Genomic DNA, 16,700 nt, shown 5'->3' with positions numbered 1-16,700 from the left:
CATTCTTTTACAAGTGGTTGACCAGTGTTCCCAGCACCACTTGTTAAAGATATTGTCTTTACTCCATTGTATATTCTTGCCTCCTTTGTCAAAGATAAGGTGTCCATAGGTGTGTGGATTTATCTCTGGGCTGTCTATTTTGTTCCATTGATCTATCTTTCTGTCTTTGTGCCAGTACCATACTGTCTTGAACTGTGGCTTCGTAGTAGAGCCTGAAGTCAGGCAAGTTGATTCCTCCAGTTCCATTCTTCTTGCTCAAGATTGCTTTAACTATTCGAGGTTTTTGTATTTCTATACAAATCTTGAAATTATTTGTTCTAGTTCTGTCAAAAATATCGCTTGTAGCTTGATAGGGGTTGCATTGAATTTGTAAATTGCTTTGGGTAGTATACTCATTTTCACTATATTGATTCTTCCGATCCATGAACATGGCATATTTCTCCATCTATTAGTGTCCTTTTTGATTTCTTTCATCACTGTTTTACAGTTTTCTATATATAGGTTTTAGTTTCTTTAGGTATATATACTCCTAAGTATTTTATTCTTTTCGTTGCAATGGTGAATGGAATTGTTTCCTTAATTTCCTTTTCTACTTTATCATTATTAGTGTATAGGAATGCAAGGGATTTCTGTGTGTTGATTTTATATCCTGCAACTTTACTATATTCATTGATTAGTTCTAGTAATTTTCTGGTGGAGTCTTTAGGGTTTTCTATGTAGAGGATCATGTCATCTGCAAACAGTGAGAGTTTTACTTCTTCTTTTCCAATTTGGATTCCTTTTATTTCCTTTTCTGCTCTGATTGCTGTGGCCAAAACTTTCAGAACTATGTTGAATAGCAGCGGTGAAAATGGGCACCATTGTCTTGTTCCTGACTTTAGGGGAAATGCTTTCAATTTTTCACCATTGAGGATAATGTTTGCTGTGGTTTTGTCATATATAGCTTTTACTATGTTGAGGTATGTTCCTTCTATTCCTGCTTTCTGGAGAGTTTTTATCATGAATGGATGTTGAATTTTGTCAAAGGCCTTCTCTGCATCTATTGAGATAATCATATGGCTTTTATTTTTCAATTTTTTGATGTGAATAACATTGATTGGTTTGTGGATATTTAAGAATCCTTGCATCCCCGGGATAAAGCCCACTTGGTCAAGGTGTATGATCTTTTTAATGTGTTGTTGGATTCGGATTGCTAGAATTTTGTTGAGGATATTTGCATCTATGTTCATCAGTGATATTGGCCTGTAGTTTTCTTTTTTTGTAGTGTCTTTGTCAGGTTTTGGCATTAGGGTGATGGTGGCCTCATAGAATGAGTTTGGAAGTTTACCTTCCTCTGCAATTTTCTGGAAGAGTTTGAGTAGGAAAGGTGTTAGCTCTTCTCAAAATTTTTGGTAGAATTCAGCTGTGAAGACATCTGGACCTGGACTTTTGTTTGCTGGAAGATTTCTGATTACAGTTTCAATTTCCGTGCTTGTGATGGGTCTGTTAAGATTTTCTATTTCTTCCCGGTTCAGTTTTGGAATAATGTACTTTTCTAAGAATTTATCCATTTCTTCCTTGTTGTCTATTTTATTGGCATATAGTTGCTGATAGTAGTCTCTTATGATCCTTTGTATATCTGTGTTGTCTGCTTTTATCTCTCTATTTTCATTTCTAATTTTATTGATTTGATTTTTCTCTCTTTGCTTCTTGATGAGTCTGGCTAATGGTTTGTCAATTTTATTTATCCTTTCAAAGAACCAGCTTGGCTTTGTTGATTTTTGCTATGGTCTCTATGGTTTTCTTTTGCATTTATTTCTGTCCTAATTTTTAAGATTTCTTTTTTTTTTAAGTTTTTAAGGCAAGTATCATATGATATTTCCTTTTTTTTAAGCTTTAAAATGTTTTATTTTTTATTTATTTATTTTTTAATTTTAAAATCTTTAATTCTTACATGTGTTCCCAAACATGAATTCCCCTCCCACCTTCCTTCTACTAACTCTGGGGTTCTCTAATTCTTCCTTTTCTAGTTGCTTTAGGTGTAGAGTTAGGTTATTTATCTGACTTTTTTCTTGTTTCTTGAGGTATGCCTGTATTGCTATGAACTTTCCTCTTAGCACTGCTTTTATAGTGTCCCACAGGTTTTGGATTTTTCTGTTTTCATGTTCATTAGTTTCTGTGAATAGCTTAGTTTCATTTTTGATTTCTTCTGTGATTTGTTGGTTATTCAGAAGTGTGTTGTTCAGCCTCCATATGTTGGAATTTTTAATAGTTTTTCTCCTGTAATTGAGATCTAATCTTAATGCATTATGGTCAGAAAAGATGGTTGGAATTATTCTGATTCTTTTAATTTATCAAGGTTAGATTTATGGCCCAGGATGTGATCTATCCTAGACAAGGTTCCATGAGAACTTGAGAAAAAAGATGAAATTCATTGTTTTGGGGTGAAATGTCCTATAGATATCAATTAGGTCTAACTGGTCTAATGTATCTTTTAAAGTTTGTGTTTCTTTGTTAATTTTCTGTTTACTTGATCTGTCCATAGGTGTGAGTGGGGTATTAAAGTCTCCTGCTATTGTGTTATTGTTAATTTTCCCTTTCCTACTTGTTAGCATTTGTCTTTCGTATTGTGGTGCTCCTATATTGGGTGCATATATATTTATAATTGTTATATCTTCTTCTTGGATTGATCCTTTAATCATTATATAGTGGCCTTCTATATCTCTTTTCACAGCCTTAATTTTAAAGTCTATTTTATGGGCTATGAGTATTGCCACTCCTGCTTTCTTTTGGTCTCTATTTGCATGGAATATCTTTTTCCAGCCCTTGTTTTGAGGTGGGTCACGTGTAAGCAGCATATAGAGGGGTCTTGCTTTTGTATCCACTCGGCCAATCTTTGTCTTTTGGTTGGGGCATTCAGCCCATTTACGTTTAAGGCAAATATTGATAAGTATGATCCCGTTACCATTTACTTTATTGCTTTGGGTTCAGGTTTATACACCCTTTTTGTGTTTCCTATCTAGATAATATCCTTTAGAATTTGTTGGAGGAGCTTTTTTGGTGGTGCTGAATTCTCTCAGCTTTTGCTTGTCTGTAAAGCTTCTGATTTCTCCTTCGTATTTAAATGAGATCCTTGCTGGGTACAGTAATCTGGGCTGTAGGTTATTTTCTTTCCTCACTTTAATTATGTCTTGCCATTCCCTCCTGGACTGAAGAGTTTCATTTGAAAGATCAGCTGTTATTCTTATGAGAATCCCCTTGTGTGTTATTTCTTGTTTTTCCCTTGCTGCTTTTAATATTTGTTCTTCGTGTTTGCTCTTTGTTAATTTGATTAATATGTGTCTTGGGGTGTTTTGCCTTGGGTTTATCCTATTTGGGACTCTCTGGGTTTCTTGGAACTGGGTGATTATTTCCTTGCCCATTTTAGGGAAGTTTTCAACTATTATCTCCTCAAGGATTTTCTCATGGTCTTTCTTTTGGTCTTCTTCTTCTGGGACTCCTATAATTTGAATGTGGGAGCTTTTCATATTGTCCTGGAGGTCTCTGAGATTGTCCTCATTTCTTTTAATTCGTTTCTCTTTTTTCCTCTCTGATTCATTTATTTCTACCATACTATTTCACTAATCCTATCTTCTGCCTCCATTATTCTACTATTTGTTGCCTCCAGAGTGTTTCTGACCTCATTTATTGTATTATCCTTTATATATTGACTCTTTTTTTATTTCTTCTAGGTCCTTGTTAAACCTTTCTTGCATCTTCTCAATCCTTGTTTCTAGGCTATTTATCTGTGATTCCATTTTGATTTCAGGATTGTGGATCATTTCCACTATTAATATTCGGAATTCTTTCTCAGGTAGATTCCCTATCTCTTCCTCTTTTGTTTGGTTTGGTGGGTATTTCTCCTGTTCCTTAACCTGCTGAGTATTCCTCTGTCTCTTCGTCTTGGTTATACTGCTGCGTTTGTGGTGGCCTTTTAATATTCTGGTAATTTGTGGAGTTCTCTTTATTATGGAGCTTCCTCACTGTGGGTGGGGTTGTATCAGTGGCTTGTCAAGGTTTCCTGGTTAGGGAGGCTTGTGTTGGAGTTCTGGATATGTGGAGCTGGGTTTCTTCTCTCTGGAGTGCAGTGGAGTGACCAGTAATGGGTTATGAGACGTCAAAGGTTTTAGAGTAGCTTTGAGCTGCCTGTATATTGAAGTTTAGGGGTGTGTTCCTGTGTTGATGGAGAATTTGCATGGTATGTCTTGCTCTGGAACTTGTTGGCCCTTTGATGGAGCTTGGTTTCAGTGTAGGTATGGAGGTGTTTGATGAGCTTCTTTTGTTTAATGTTCCCTGAATTCAGGAGTTCTCTGATGTTCTCAGATTTTTGACCTAAGCCTCCTGCTTCTGGTTTTCAGTTTTATTTTTACAGCAGCCTCTAGACTTCTGCATCTATTCAGCACTGATGATAAAACATCTAGGCTAAAGATTAAAAGTTTCTCCACATTGAGGGATGCCCAGAGAGGTTCACTGGGCTACATGGAGAAGAGAAGAGGGAGGGGGTAGTTAGAGGTGACTGGAATAAAATGTGGTGAGTTCTAAAGAGGAAAGAGCAAGCTAGCCAGTAGTCATTTCCTTATGTGCGCTCCACAGTCTGGACTGCTCAGAGGAATTTACGGAGTTATACAGGGAAGGGGAGAGGAAGGAAGTAGACATAGGTGGCCAGGAGGATAAGAGAGAGGAATGAAAAGGAGAGAGACAAATCCTGCCAGTAAGCAGTTCCTTAGGTGTTCTCCACTGTCTGGAACACACACAGGTTCACAGAGTTAGACAGAGAAAAGTTGGGGGAGGAGAGAGACAGAGGCCACCTGGTGGAGAAAAAGGAGAGTCCAAAGGAGGAGAGATTGGTCAAACCAGTAACCTCACTCTCAAGTAAAATTGGGCAGTGAAGTTTGGGTTTTTAAATGTACAAAATTGACAACAAAACCCAAAAAGCAAAGATTAAAAATCTAGAGTAGATGTTGGGTTTTCAAAAATTCAATATTAAAGAAAAGAAGCAGAAGGAAAAAAGAAAAAAGAAAAAAAAAAGCCACAAGGATTGTTAAAAAACACCAACAACAACCACATAAAGACTATGTATGGTGTTTGCCTTAAAAAAAAAAAGTCTCTTTTTTTTTGAAAAGTAATAGTAGGTTATAGAAATAAAAATTAGAAGACAAATAGAAGATTTAACAATTAAAAAAAAGTTAGAAAAGAAAAGAAGAAAGAAAAAAAGGAATGATTTTAAAAATAGTAATGATATATCTGCCCCTTCTCTGATGTTAAGGGCAGTGTGGGGTCACTTTCAAGGTGGTTCCCTCTGTTTAACTTCTTCTGTTTGCTGGTTTTTAGGCTCACTAGTTCAGTCGTGCTGTGGGGAGGGTTGGATGCTGCAAAAAAATAGCACTGTTGTGTGCATACAGTGTCTCAGTCCCACTTGACCTGTCCCTTCTCGCGGTGCACAAACTGCTTTGGCTCTATGAATCTCAGCCGGGAACCGTCTGAGGCCAGCCCTAGGGTGCGTGCACTTCCCCAGTCTAAGCTGCTCAGTTTTGGCGCTCAGGGAGCCCTCAGAGGCATAGATTCTCGGGTGGGACTGCGTTTTGTGTCCTTCCCAGGTCCAAGTAGCTCAGGAGTTTGGCGAGTGTGGTCGCTGTGACTTGTCACCTTTTCTGTCTCTGCTGCTTAGTTTTCTGGGTGTACCGCTGGCGCCCCTTGTGAGACTGACGGTGACTGTCCAACACCCCCAGAAGTCTTAGCAAAGAAGCCTGTTCGCACATTGGTAGGTAGAGTCTCTCCAGGGCTGCAAATGCTCCTTTCCAGCCCTTACGGCTCTGGCTGCCTGTCTCCAGCGGGGAATGTCTGCAGCCGGCTATGTCCATTCCATCCTTTGTTCTGTGTGTGGTCCTGGTGGTGTCTAGCTATCCCACAGTCTGGTTTGCTAGCCCAAGTTAGATTGTTCTCGTTTCACATGGGGTGTTCCTGCTGGATTCTTATGAATCACTGCAGCCCACACCTCCCGTGGCTTCTCTGCCCTGCCCCCACTTGCTAGTGGCAGATGCAGGCGTCTGTGCTGCTTTTCTGCTGGGGGAGTTACTGTTGGGCTTGTAATCTGCTGCTTTTAATTATTTCTTTATTTTTCCTTCCTGTTATGTTGTCCTCTGTGTTTCCAAGGCTTGCCACAGACTCGGCAGGGAGAGTGTTTCCTGGTGTTTGGAAACCTCTCTTCTTTTTTTTTTTTTTTAAATTTTAAAATCTTTAATTCTTACATGCGTTCCCAAACATGAACCCCTCTCCCACCTCCCTCCCCACAACATCTCTCTGGGTCATCCCCATGCACCTGCCCCAAGCAAGCTGCACCCTACGTCAGACATGGACTGGCGATTCAATTCTTACATGACAGTATACAAGTTAGAATAAAATTCCCTTCCCAAGACAGGCTTCCCTTCCCAGGACAGAGCTTCCTCCCAACCTCCTTTGTTTCTTTTTTCATATTTTATATTTTTTCCTACCTGTTTTTGAAGACAATGGTCTGCTTTTCTGGTTGCCTGATGTCCTCTGCCAGCATTCAGAAGTTGTTTTGTGGAGTTTGCTCAGCGTTAAAATGTTCTTTTGAGGAATTTGTGAAGGAGAAAGTGGTCTTCCCATCCTATTCCTCCGCCATCTTAGGACCGCCCCCTTGAGTCTCATTTTATGTGTGGTGTTAGAAAGTGTTCTACTTTCTTTGTTTTAGAGCTGATTGACCAGTTTCTCAGAACTAGTTGTTAAAGATATTTTCTTTTATTGATTATATATATATTTTTTCCTTTTTCCATACTTGTGTGGACTTATTTCTGGGTTTCCTATTTTATTACATTGATCTATATTTTGATCTCTGCAAGTACCAAACTGTATTAATGACTGTAGCTTTGTTTTATTGTCTGAAGTCAGGCAGGTGGATGCCTCCAATTCCATTATTCTTTCTCAAGATTGCTTTGGCTATTCTAGACTTTTTGTTTCCATACCAAACTTATTTGTTCCAGTTCTGTGAACTAGATAGAGTTTGGTAGCTTGAAAGAAATCACATTGAATCTATAGATTGATTTGGATGATATACTAATTTTCACTATATTTATTCTTCTAATTCATGAACATGATATATTTTGCCATCTTTTTGTGTCATCTTTGATTTCTTTCATCAGTGTTTAATAATTGTCTTTATATATGTCCATTTAGGTAAATTTACTCCTACATATACTACTCTTTTGTTTACAATGGTAAATGTGATTGTTACCTTAATTTCTTTTTTCTGTTTTCTCATTGTTAGTGTATAGTAATGCAATGTATTCATTTTATATCCAGCAACTTTACTGAATTCATTGACTAGCTCTAGTAATTTTCTGGTGGTGATCTTTAGGATTGTCTGCTTGGGTCCAGCCCCGGTGGATCCAGGGAATTCGAAGCAGGAATGGCATTGGCAAGGAAACCTTATTTATTTATTAATATAAGAAATATAAGATTAGATTAGGGAGAAATAGTGTAGTAGAAAAATTAAATGGAGAAAGAAGGCTGAATAACTTGGTTTATGTGGGAAGCCAATAAAGTTTCAGACAAGAAGCTTGCAACATCTACGTTAGGCCACTGGCGTCCTCTTGAATATCGGGGGGTGCCCTGCCTTGGGCTCCCCCTCGCATGGATCTTAAAAGCCGGGACAAGTAAATAGACATGGTGAGCCTCCATGCCACAGATGGGAATTCAGCCAGAAATTAGAGAGGAGACACAGGGGAAACCAGTCCAGTGACTGGCCCTGTCCTCTATTTTTCAGAAGGCCTTTTATACTTTTGATAAAACATGAAGATCAATGGGCAAAGCAAAGTTATGCAGCATTAGCAGCCCAGACTCTTATCAAAAACCAGGCTTTTCTCTAGGCATACCTAACTGTATACACAAGTCTTAGGTTATTTACATCATCTTCTGGCCAAAAGGCCAATTAACATTTACAGCCTTTTTTCTGATAAGAGTTTGTCAACCAGGAGACTTATTTGTGTTGATCTTCCCAAAGTCTGGTGCCACTCTCAGAAAGCACTAAATAAAGTTACATTCTTACATAGCAAGGACACAAAAAGAGTGCAGTGACATATAACAAAGAGAAAAGTAATTAACTCAAAAGTCTAGTGTTGCTAACATCAAAACTATTATATATATTTTTTCCATATCCAGTTTACATTGATTAAAATCCTCTCAGGTGACTAAAAGATAAAGAATATGGAGGTCTGGCAGCAATCAATGAGTCAACAGTGAAAACCCATCATCGATACAATTTTTAGCTCTTCAGAGAAGGCTCTGTATCTTAAGATGCTTTAAGCTCTGTGCCTCTCGTTGTTCTGGTGCTGTAAGCAATTTACCAGCTGTAAGAGGTCCAGGGGAACCTGTTAGGCAAGCTAGAGAGCTATCAGTGGGGTATTGACTGAAACATCTCTTTCAAATGCAGAAGACTAAAGTCTTGATTTGAATTTTTCCAGAAAATATTGGAAGAGTGGAAAAGGAGGCAGATTCTTTTTTTTTTTGGGGGGGGGGGGGGGGAGGGGGTGGATGCTCAGGAAATTCCAGGGGGAAAACCTGAGGTCTGATTAGCCTTGCCATCAGAGCTCTGCCACATAACCTTGTCACGGGTGGAATTCCTCACCCTGGCTCCCAGCAAATGTCTATGTAGATGATCATTTCTTCTAAAAAGAGTGAGGATATTGCTTCTTCTTTTCCGATCTGGATTCCTTGTGTTTGTTTTCTTCTCTTTTATTTGAAAACTATGTTGAGTTGTAGAGCTGATAATTGGAATTCTTGCCTTTTTTTTTTTTTTTTTTTTTTAGCTTTTGGAGCACTTATATTTTTTAAATATAAATTTATTTAGTTTCAGTTCAGTTTGTTATGCTCTGAGCCCGTATCTCTGAACTGACCGAGAGAGCAAGTCCACCACAGTAATGCAAAAACAAGAAGGGAGTTTATCTCTAGCGCGCTAGGGCTCAAGTCTCATCCCACAAAAGGGAATCCGACAAGAGCCCCGAACAAAGGAGTATGGCGGCTTATATATAGGCAGTACTTTGTCTCAGTTACAGGAGTAGCTGGCATTACATGACTGGCCAGGCAGGATGACCGCATATCCTGTCTCTTTTTGGTAAACGTGACTCAGGTCCTAGAGACCGTCATTTGGTCCCTAACATTCCCCACTCTCCTTAGATCATACAGAGGAATCTTCCTCTTGGTCCTGAGACACAGTTTAATATTGTTGTCGAAGCACAAACAGCTGTACTGTATTTATGCATTCCTTTAAAAAGGCTATAAGTCTATTGATAATACATGGGCCAAAGGTAATCATCAGTAGAAGTATTAGCAGGGGTCCCAGCAAGGTGGAGATTAGGGTGGTCAACCAAGGGGATTGTTGAAACCAAGACTCAAACCATCTTTGTTGAGCCTCATGTTCTCGTTTACATAGGGCTAGTCTCTCTCTTACTTTGGCCATAGATTTTTAAACTATTTTTGTGTGATCAGCATAAAAACAACACTATTTTTTAGGGCAGCACAGAGTCTTTTCTGTATCTCCCCACAGATCTTTTAGTTATGCCTGGGCGCACCTGGACATGCCCAGAATGCATGATTTGGGAGCTTGCCCCTCTTCCAGGGTACATTTACCACCAGCTTAAGGTCAAAGTATAAGTCTGGCCACCAAATATTTGGTGGATGTATCGCGGTGGTGGAGTTAAGCATCTCACATGTTAGTCTATTTTGCAGCTTCCAGGTGATTTTGACGGGTTGATGCGGGTTCGCACTGGCAGCTCCAGAGCAGAGTAACTGGGTCATCCACAAGACGGCCCAGCCGAGCTGTCCTGGTCTTGTTGGTGCCTTTGAAGTTTAGCCTCAGGGGGTTGGACGGGTGCAGAGATGCTTTTCATTTTTTTAGCGTCTTTCTGCTCTGCTGAAGCAGCTGGGCGTATGCGGTTGCAATGCACCCAAGGCCCAATACCGTTGACCTTTAGGGTAGTTGGGGTGGTAAGAAGAACAACATAAGGACCCTTTTATTTGTGTTCTAGTGCCTTGGTTTGGTGCCTTTTGACCCACACCCAATCTCCTGGTCCAATGTCATGTGAGGGAATAGTTCCCTTATTTTGACCCACATGTATTTTCTGGAGCAGTTTTCAGACACAAGAGTGCACCTTGCTTAAGGCCATCAAGGCCTCTTGGAATTGTCCCAATGTGGGAGGCGGTAGTTTTTGTTTGTTTGTTTGTTTGTTTGTTTGTTTGTTTGCTTGTTTTAATATTGGACATATAGGGGGAGGTCTACCATACAGAATTTTAAATGGGGTCAGATAAGGAGTATTACATGCACAGAAGAGGGCGAAGGGAAGGAAGGTCACCCAGTCCCCGCCAGTCTCTACAGCCAATTTAGTTGAAGTTTTTTTTTGGAGTCTGATTAATTTTTTTTTTTACTTGCCCAGGGCTCTGTGGACTGTATTCACAATGTAACTTCCATTTAGTCCCCAGGGCTAGAGCAAGGCTCTGAACTATTTGACTCACAAAGGCAGGTCCAGTATCAGAGCCGATGGTCACTGGCAGGCCAAACCTGGGAAATATATATTTTTTTTATTTTTATTTTTTTTTTGCCACTATAATTGCGGTTTTTCCCTTTGTAGGAAAAGCCTCCACCCACCTTGAGAAGGTATCCGCCAACACTAACAAGTACCGGTAACCATATTTTCCTGGCCTTACCTCGGTGAAATCTATTTCCCAGTGTTGCCCTGGTTCTTTTCCCCGATACCTCAGTCCTGCATGTTGTCCTTTTCCTGGCCTCATCTGTTGACACGCCTTACAACAATGCACTATGTTCTTTACAGTTGTCTGGTGCCGGGGAAATCGCAGGCCCATAGTTTGAAAGAGGATCAGGGTCTTTTTTTTTTTCAGATGAGTAGACAAGTGTAAATGCTCACATAGTTGCCATTCCAATTGAGCAGGGAGTATCAGGTAGCCATCTGAGTCTCGGTACCATCCATCTTTACCTTTTTGAAGGTTGGTGTGTTTTTGGATCCAAGCAAGGTCTGTGGATGAATTCTCAGGGGTTGGGGGCAGAGTTCCCATACCTGGAGGTGGAAGTCCGATCGCTAACACAGGGGCGATGAAATCTTTATCAGCTACTTTTTGAGCTGCCAGGTCTGCGGCATGATTTCTTCTTGCTGTGGGGCTGTCACCTTTCTAATGTCCAGGTACGTGTACTATTGACACAGCCCGAGGCATCTGTACAGCCTCTAAAAGTCTAAGGATTTCAGGCAAGTTTTAATTTTTTTATTTTTTTTCAGCTGTTAAAAACCCCCATTTCCGATATATTGGGCCATGGATGTGTACTGTGCCAAAAGCATAGCGACTGTCAGTGAAAATATATTTTTTTTTTTCTTGGCTCTCTCTAATGCTTGAATCAGGGCAATTAACTCTGCCTTTTGTGCTGAGGTATCCGGGGGAAGGGCCTCTGCCCATATCGTCCATCCAGAGTCACCTACTACTGTGGCTCCCACCCGTCTCTGTCCATCTTTTACATAACTGCTGCCATCTGTGAACCATTTTAGCTCACTGTTATCTAGTGGAGTATCAGTTAAGTCTTTTTGCATTGCTGTTACCCCGGCCAGTATCTCATCATAATCATGGAGGGGGCTATTTTTTTCCGGATTGGGCAAAAGAGTGGCCGGATTTAGAGTGCAGGGCATTTGGAAATGAACCCGTGGGGTGTCAAGTAGCAAGGCCTGGTAGTGTGTAAAGCGAGCATTAGAAATCCATTTACCTGGGGGTTGCTTTAAAACTCTCTCTATGGCATGAGGAGTGTAGACCAAGAGTCTCTGTCCATAAGTCAGTTTATTAGCATCGTGGACTAAGAGCATGGTGGCCACAATGATATGGAGGCAAGATGGCCACCAGGCTGCCACTGGGTCCAGTCTCTTGGAAAGGTAAGCTACAGGTCGCTTCCATGGTCCCCATCTCTGTGTTAGTATCCCTTTTCCTATCCCCCGCTTTTCATCTACAAATAATTGGAAAGGCTTAGATGGATCACAGAGGGCAAGGGCAGGAGCTTCTAGCAAGGCTCGCCTGAGCTCTTGGAAGGCCTCTTTTATTGGCTCAGTCCATTTTAAGTCCTTGTTTTCTTTGGTCCCTTTATATAGGGGCCTGGCCTTTTCTGCAAATCCCAAGATCCATAACCGGCAATATCCCACAGTTTTTAGAAATTTTTTCTCTTGTCTAGGGTTAGCCGGCTCAGAGATCTGGAGGATTTTTTTTTTTTTTTTATAGCCTGTGTTAGCCACCTCTGGCCCTGTTTTATCTTATAACCGAGGTATGTAACCTCTTGCTTGGCAATCTGGGCCTTTTTGGCACTGGCCCTGTAACCTAAAGTGCCCAAGATTTGGAGAAAGTCACCTGTTGCCTCTTGGCACTCTTTTTCTGTAGCTGCTGCCAGCATAAGATCATCAACATATTGTAATAATACAAAGGTAGGGTGTTCAACCTGATACTCATGGAGGTCTTTGTCCAGGGCCTCGTTAAATAACGTGGGCGAGTTTTCGAAACCCTGTGGTAAGTGAGTCCATGTCAGCTGCACAGGGGTCTGACCACCGTCTTTCTGCCATCCGAAGGCAAAGATCTCTTGACTTGAGAGGGCAAGAGGCAAACTGAAAAAGGCATCTTTTAAATCTAAAACAGTGTACCAAATGTAGTTTGGAGGCAAGTTGCTTAGCAATGTATAAAGGTTAGGAACCATAGGATGAATGTCATTTACCCATTTGTTGACTTTTTGTAGATCTTGAACCAGACTAAAATCAGTTTTCCCAGGCTTTTTTTACAGGCAACAGCGGAGTGTTCCATGGGGACCGGCACCTTCTCAAGACCCTAGTGTCTATGAGGCGTTGTATGTGAGGAGTAATTTTTTTTTTTTTTTTTTTGCCGAGCCTCTTAACTCATGGGATATTGTCGCACTCTCACTGGTGAGGCACTGGCTTTTATTTCCACAATAATAGGGGGCCTCTGTTTGGCCAGTCCCATTTCTGCTGTTTTAGCCCAGGCCTGAGGGTATCTCCGAACCCATGGCTGTACTTCTGGACTTATTGTCGCTGGGGCCTCTGGCAAGTACAGTCTGTATTTATCTTTTAATGCCAGAGACAAGACCTGAAGAGAATGCCTGGTTCCATCTAAAACTGACACTTGCCCGTGGTCTAAATGAACTTGGGCATTTACTTTAGACAGTAAATCTCTTCCCAGCAAGGGCGCTGGACACTCAGGTATCACTAGAAAGGAATGGGTCACTTGGTGGTCCCCCAAGTTCACATGTCATTTTGTAGTCCATCCATATTGCTTAGTCCCGGTTGTTCCCTGCACCCAGCTACTTTTTTTAGACATGGGTCCATCTTTTTGGTGTAAGACTGAGTATTGAGCTCCCATATCCACCATGAAGCCAACCTTTTTTTCCTCCACATTTATAGTTACCCAGGACTTGAGGAGGGGCTTCGAGACCTGACCCCCCTAGTTGCTATCCTCACCAGCATAGAGGATATGACTGTCTGGAGAGGGAGTCTCGTTTTTGGGGTTTTGGGGCCACTCTTTAGATTTTTGGGGGGGCATTTATCTTTTTAATGTCCAAACTCTTTACAAAACGCACATTGGTTTTTCTCAAGCTTACGCCTTGTCGTTTTTTCTTCAGTTTTTGAGTCCAATTTTTTCCCTTTCTGGAAACTGTTTTTGTTTTCAACCCCAGCAAAAGAATATCTGGGCCAGCTCTTTTTTATTTTTATGGTTTTTTTCAGCTCTAAATTCTAGTTCTTCTCTTCTAATGCGGTCCTCTCTCTCTTCTGGGGTCTCTCTATGATTAAAAACTCTCTCAACTGCCCTCACTAGATCTTGCAAGGATTGTTTACTTAACCTCTCTATCTTTTGTAACATTTTTTTTAATAATGGGGGCTGCTTGATTTATAAATGCTAACATAACTGCCGCCCGTGACTCATCTGCCTGTGGGTCCATAGGGGTATACTGTCTAAAAGCTTTCATTATCCTTTTCAGGAAGGCTGCTGGGCTCTCATTAGGCTCTTGTCTCATTGAATTTATTTTGGCTAATTTAGTTGGCTTTTTGGCAGCCTCTCTAAGGCCAGCCATGAGAGTCTGACAGTGCACTCGGAGACGCTCCTTACCTTTAGCGCGTTTGAAGTCCCAGTTGGGTCGCACCAAAGGGAACCCCTCCTCAATGATGTTAGGCTGTACTTTGGGCCTCCCATCCACCCCTGGCACAATTTTTCTGGGCTTCTGACAGGATCCATTTGTGCTCCTCTGTAGTAAAATGTACCTGTAACAGTTGCTGACAATCATCTCAAATGGGATTGTGAGTAAACAGGATAGACTCTAAAAGATCAATAAGACCCTGCGGTTTTTCAGAGAAGGAGGGAGTCTGGGTTTTCCAATTGTACAAATCACTAGTGGAGAAGGGCCAGTACTGATATGTCCATTTTCCACCCTCTCTGGCTGGCCCCGCCCGGACCAGAAACGCATGAACGGTGGAGGAGGGAACCTCCAGGTCTTCTTACTCTACGCTGGCTTTTTTTTTTTTTTTTTTTTTGCCTTTCCCTGAGTTCCCTAGAAGGGGCCCCTTTTTCTGGGAAGGACTGAAGGCTTGGTTTTCTTCCTGGCTTTTCCCGATGAAACCTGTGGAACCTGTGGAAGCAAGGGTGGGGAAGAGGGAAGGGAAGTGAGGGACTGAAAAACAAAAGGTTTTAGCCAGGCCAGGGGGTTTTCCACCAGGTCCTGTCAGACCAAAATATATGGAGTTTGGTCTGGCTGGGTGTCCTGAAGTGTAGGGGTTGAGCACCTTCTCTCTGACCACTCGAATAGTAGGCAGGCTGAAGGTGCCTTCTTGTGGCCAGCTGACATCAAAAGCAGGCCACTCGGCAGAACAAAAAGTTACTAACTTGCTTTTTTTCACCAGCAATGATAGATTTTGTGCTCTAGCCTTGAAATCAGAGAAGTGGTTAATCATAAGAGATAAAGGAGTAGAAGTTGTTTGTCCCATGATCACAGAAAAGTACACTGGGAGCCAACAGAGCACACAAAGAGCAACGCAGACACCACAAATAGACAAACAGATAACAAATGCAAGGTGGCCACTGACAATGCACTCAGTCTTACCTGCAGGATGTTCACAGAGCCAGCTGCCTCCCCAGCACGAAACCGGGCCCCGGCCTTACGCTGATTTAATCCAGTATCAGAGCCAGCTGCCTCCCCAGCATGAAACTGGGCCTCGGCCTTACACTGGGCTTACCTCTGCACTTTACACCCAGATGCCTCCCCAGCACGAAACTGGGCCCCGGACTTAATCTGGGCTTCTGCAACATTAGCACTGGTGCTCAGAACTCTTATCTCCTAACGAGGTTACTCCCTTCTACCAGGAGAGCTGTCCTCCCCGGCGGGACGGAGATCCCGGACGAGCCCCCAAATGTTATGCTCCGAGCCCGTATCTCCGAACCGACCGAGAGAGCAAGTCCACCACAGTAATGCAAAAACAAGAAGGGAGTTTATCTCTAGCGCGCTAGGGCTCAAGTCTCATCCCACACAAGGGAATCTGACAAGAGCCCCGAACAAAGGAGTATGGCGGCTTATATACAGGCAGTACTTTGTCTCAGTTACAGGAGTAGCTGGCATTACATGACTGGCCAGGCAGGATGAGCGCATATCCTGTCTCTTTTTGGTAAACATGACTCAGGTCCTAGAGACCATCGTTTGGTCCCTAACATAGTTCAGTCGCTCAGTCGTGTCCAACTCTTTGCAACCCCATGAATCACAGCACACCAGGACTCTCTGTCAATCACCAACTCCCGGAGTTCACTCAAACTCATGTCCATCGTGTCAGTGATGCCATTCAGCCATCTCATCCTCTGTCATACCCTTCTCCTCCTGCCCCCAGTTTGTCCAAGCATCAGAGTATTTTCCAGTAAGTCAACTCTTCACATGAGGTGGCCAAAGTACTGGAGTTTCAGCTTTAGCATCATTCTTCCCAATGAAATCCCAGGGTTGATCTCCTTTAGAATGGACTGGTTGGATCTCCTTGCCGTCTAAGGGGCTCTCAAGACTCTTCTCCAATACCACAGTTCAAAAGCATCAATTCTTCGGCACTCAGCTTTCTTCACAGTCCAACTGTCACATCCATACATGACCACTGGAAAAACCATAGCCTTGACTTTAATTGGAGTCTATTTATTTTACAATACTGTATTGATTTTGGCATGAATCCACCACAGGTGTACACATGTTCCCTTTCCTGAACCCCTTTCCCACATCCCTCCCCATACCACCCCTCTGGATCATCCCTGTGCACTAGCCCCAAGCATCCTGCATCATGCACCAAACCTGGACTGGTGATTTGTTTCATATATGATATTATACATGTTTCAATGCCATCCTCTCATATCATCCCAACCTCTCCCTCACCCACAGAGTCCTAAAGACTGTTCTAAACATCTGTGTCTCTTTTGCTGTCTCAAATACAGGGTTATCATTGCCATCTTTCTAAATTCCATATATATATGTTAGTATACTCTATTGGTGTTTTTTTTTTTTTTTTCCTGGCTAAATTCACTCTGTATAATGGGCTCCAGTTTCATCCATCTTATTAGAACTTGTTCAAATGTATTTTTTTCAATGGCTGAGTAATACT

The sequence above is a fragment of the Capra hircus genome, unplaced genomic scaffold, assembly GCF_001704415.2.
Source record: "Capra hircus breed San Clemente unplaced genomic scaffold, ASM170441v1, whole genome shotgun sequence".
In the NCBI taxonomy this organism is placed as follows: Eukaryota; Metazoa; Chordata; class Mammalia; order Artiodactyla; family Bovidae; genus Capra; species Capra hircus.
This window is presented reverse-complemented; position numbering follows the sequence as displayed.